The 4,398-nt window shown below is 49.2% G+C and overlaps 1 long non-coding RNA gene across 2 annotated transcripts in view; it reads right to left on the bottom strand.

Annotated features, from left to right (window-relative positions):
• Positions 1–3,085: 3,085 nt before the first annotated feature.
• Positions 3,086–4,398, bottom strand: part of LOC118453016 — a 13,326-nt gene continuing 12,013 nt past the window's right edge. For both annotated transcript variants that reach the window (XR_004842906.1, XR_004842907.1), the window contains exon 5: positions 3,086–3,852. This is a non-coding gene — a long non-coding RNA (uncharacterized LOC118453016). The remainder of the gene's footprint in view (positions 3,853–4,398) is intronic.

Here is a 4,398-nt window from a genome sequence, read left to right as displayed (position 1 = left end):
ATGAATGTGTCTGTCAGGGCTGGATTTTTTTTTTTGCCAGCTTTCCTAAATGCCCTTCACCAGCAGAAGAGGGGGAGGGGACCTGCTCTTTGAAGCCTTTTCCTTATGGGAATAGAAAACACAGAAAGAATTCAATTCTCTGCCACAGCCCAGCAGCACTGACAGACGCTTCAAAAACCAAAGCCCCAAAGACACGCTGGCCGGTGGGTGCGGGTGGCTTGGAGCGTGTGTCACCACCAGGTCAGCCTTGCTCAACACCCAGCATCATTAAGTGTCCCCCGTAGTGTTCAGGCACAGAAAGAAGAGGGGAAGGAATGGAGACTGGGGAAGAAAATTAGGAAATTCTGTGCAGAAGACTGCCGTTCTTCAAATCTTTGAGCAAAAGCACCATCTAGTGAAGAACAGGGTCACTGCAAGCTGGCATTGCTCTCCTCATCAACGACAAATGCAATTTGACTTTCACCACAGGTTTGCCTACTAAAAAAACCCCCAAATATCACCACATGCACAGCCCACGCTGTGTCCAAGTGAACAAGAACACGTCCAAAAATTGCTACCCTGTAAATCTTTCTCCATTGGAAATGAGTTCTCCTTCTCCCATCATCTCCCACCAGAGAATCTCAACCACCCTGAAACCCGCAGGGAACGGGGCACCACAGGAAGAGAACGATTTCCATGTTATAATTTGGGAGTTAAGGAAAAGAAAAGGTAAGTGAGCGGTCCAAGGTCATGCAGGAAGCCAGAGGCAGATCCGGGAATAGAGATCCGCCACCCTGGGCCCAGGGATGCCTGAACAATAGCACAGCCTCTCCCTCCCTTCTCATTTAACTCTTTCCTAACCCACCAAAAATCAGAGGAGGGGTAAACCATGCACCTCTCTGCATGCGTGCCTCCTGCCTTACAGCTGCTGGGGGCCAGCCCTCAGACCTTACCTGCTTTTACCCCTCCAAAACAAAGAGGGAAGGCAGCAGGGAAAGATGGGGTTGGATATCCTGAGAGCAGCAAAGCTGCAGGTAGGAGATATGTCTACACACCGGGCCCGAGCTGTCCACTCAGCAATGAAAGGAATGGAAGTGGTACCTCAGCATTGCCATCTCTCCATTTCTGCATGTGACAAAACATCACCGTCTCCCCTGGAGGCGTTCAACTGGGTTAAAACGGTTGTGGTGTACGTTTGAGGATCTTTAGCTGCACGAGGAGAGGCTATTGTTCCCTCTTCCCTGGCTTTTGGGTTAGCTGCAAAGATCAGGGATTGGCAGCACGATAATACATCAGAAATGCAGTCTCGCTAAGTCTATACAGCTTTCACACTGAGCTTGGAAATGCTGCAGTGCAGGGTCTGGAGAAGCCAGCAATTATAAACAACTGGAACCAAACCTCAGAGAAACCTACTTTAAAAATACACTCGGGTGGTGCAAAAACCTGCGAGTGCGGTGAACTGAACCTGGAGCGAGCTCCTCCCAGAGAGAAGAGCTGAGACTGGTGACTGGGTGTCCAGCAAGAGTGCTCCAAAAGGAGTCTGATGTCCTTGAATCAGAGCCCAGTTCCAAAGCAGAACTGTCACTGGCACAGAAATCAAGACCATCTTCTTGGGTCCACTGCCCGGAAGGGACACAGGCACCTGATCCGCACAGAGCCACAGGGGCAAAGAATGGAAAAGCCCCGAGAAGCCCTTCTTTCCTTCTTTCTCTGTTTCCTACCTTAGGTCGTCGTTTCTTCCTCTAACGCCCTCATTGGTTTTCATGCACTCATATAAACCCCATCTGTGGAAGCAGGGAGGGGAGGAGGAGAATCTGCACTCCTGCATCAGAGGCTGAGACAAGAAAATCTTTAATCATGCCACAGTCCTTTGAACATTTGCATTTTCCAGCCAAAGGCACTGTGAATTTGGGAGCTTTCAGTTCAAACTAGTTCAAGGATGTTTTCCCTAGGGAAGGTTTTTGTTACCCTGTGAGGATTTCTGCACAGATCTCTGCTCTTAGGATAAGGAACCAAAGCTTTTCTTAAGAGAGAAGCTACATCTTACACTCCTTGAAAAAAAGGTGAGAAATAAGAGCCTGGATGAACTAGAGCACAAAATTGTTGCCCTAGAGAATAGGGTTAAAAGGCTGCAGAGCTGCATTCAGCGATGCTTGCAGTAAAGCAGATGTCACCAAACACAAGTGCAAACAGTTCCTTGAGTTTGGAGATTTTTTTTCCCCCCTCAAAAGAAGAGCTCCTACACTTCAGGAGGGCAGCGACAGGACAGCAGGATGTTTGTCAAAGAAGAGTAAGAATGCTAAAAGGATTCCAGTCCTTTGCGGTTCTGGCGTGACACAGTGAGAAAGAAAAGAGGAGACTGAGCGCTAATAAAAACAACAGGCGTAGTTTTAGGAGACTGTACCAACATTTACCAGTCAGGCCTGCATAGTCTCCAAAACAAAAGTCCTAGATTCAGGATAGACGCTGCTCTAATCTTCCTGCGAACAAAGGCACCTTGACCTAACTGCCATCCAGAGTGCAAAGTGTGAATCAGCAAGTTTAAATCGATGGTGAATGTTGCTAATTACCCTTGGTTAACCTAAGAAAACAGAATCCCAATCAAAGCACTGAAGTCAAGCCTTTGTTCAATGCATTTCCTTCTCTAATTGCACCTCCAGTCTAACCCTTTGCTGTACAACTTGCTACTCGATCCATCACTGTAGGGCACTTGGTTTCAATCCACTTTGCCAGCACCTGCCAGTCTGGTGCCAGACTATTCCCTGTTAGAATAAATAGGCTGGCAGATACCAGGTAAAAGGCCACAGGCGCTTGGACAGAGCTCTCGGGCAACCGCTGTCCTGTAAGAAAGAGAATGCATTGGGCTGCAGCACATCCTGCCCTGCTTTGGTGGGAAAGGTGGTCAGAAAGGGCTTTTTCCAGCTCTGATTTTCAGAAGACTGAACTGACCGCAGCTTCCAGAAAGGCTGCCATGACATAAATTACCTTCTTCTGGTTTTTGTTTTTCAATATAATTTGTGTGAACAAAATTCTTCTTTCCTTTCGTTTTGCATTGGTCCTGGAGCCAGAAAACTGCATTACCATCAGACCTCTCAGAATGTGATTATTTTTAGGAAGATCTTGAATTATTTCCTCCTTTTTTCCTGAAATATCGATCCCTTACGAATGGCAAACTTAGTGAAATGGATTCACAACTTCAGTGTATTTTCCTTATGAGAAGAGAGGAGCAGAACATTGTTATCTTAAAAACTTAGGATAAACCTGTTTTTCAAATAGCTGTCATAAAAAGCTACCCTTTATCTCCCTGCTGTTCACAGGGAAAAGACATCTGCAATTAATTGCCTTTGTCTCTGGATAATGCTAAAATATTTCCAGCTGCCTCTGTAAATGTATCTTCTGCTCACGCACACCGTAACAAACAGGCAGAAAAGCTCCCTGTGCTGGGCTGAAGCCAGGTGCCCTTTCCTTCCTCAGGGCAAAGGCTCCTCACACCCCTAAGTCCTTTGGACTTTTGAGATCGTTGGGGCCTTGGGTTTCCAAAGGCCTGGTCAGATTTGTGCTACAGCCTGGCAAGGCTCTGTGGCCCTGTATCAGTGCCATTACCTCCATGAGGAGCTTTAAAGCTACAGAACTGTACCACCTTCGGGCCCTGCTTCATCACGGACGAACTGAAACGCGTCCATACAACCACTGCAGCCTGTGAGCATCACTGCACATTTAAACACTGAGAAATCGCATTTCCCCTGATCATGGCTTTGAAGGGGACTCTGCCAAAATGCCTCCTTTTCTCCTTTTACAGGAATTCGCCGTCCATTGTTCCTTACAGTCACGTAGAGCACGGGGTCCTGTCGCGCGCAGTTTTTCCATCTTCACCTTTCACGCGGAGATAGCAAAGAAGAGGAGGATTTAGGTCAGTGGAATCAGCAACACGCACATAAAACAATGACCATTGCAAACGGGAAGCCTTCCCAGCTCCTCAGGGATCCCATTCGGGGGTCAAATTGGTGATGACAGAAGACTCCCCTAAAACAAGCCACGGCCCCAGCCCCAGCCCGCCCAGCTCAGCTGCTGAGCAACAGCCAGATTTCCGTGTCTTGAATGTGATGGTGAAAATCACCCTCAACTGCAGGCCTCTGTGTGACATTGAGCTGGACCCACCTGCCCCCGCCATGTCTGCCCTTCCCTTGCCCAGGGGCAGCAGCTTGGGTGCTCCCTGCCCCCTTCAGCAAACCCCGCAGAGCGGCTCGGCCGGAGGCGACCCTGGAGGGAGACAGAGGATACACCGTTCCCCCGGGAAGGGCTGGAGCGCCGGGCTCCCGGTGCCAGGCCTCGCCCTTAGCGCGGCGGGGGGAAAAGGGACAGGAAGGCCAGAGCCGCCTAAGGGAACCCCGGGCCGGGAGCGCCGCTTCCCGCCCGGAC

Source organism: Egretta garzetta, unplaced genomic scaffold, assembly GCF_000687185.1.
Source record: "Egretta garzetta isolate BGI_Z169 unplaced genomic scaffold, ASM68718v1 scaffold299, whole genome shotgun sequence".
Classification (NCBI taxonomy): Eukaryota; Metazoa; Chordata; class Aves; order Pelecaniformes; family Ardeidae; genus Egretta; species Egretta garzetta.
This window is presented reverse-complemented; position numbering and strand designations above follow the sequence as displayed.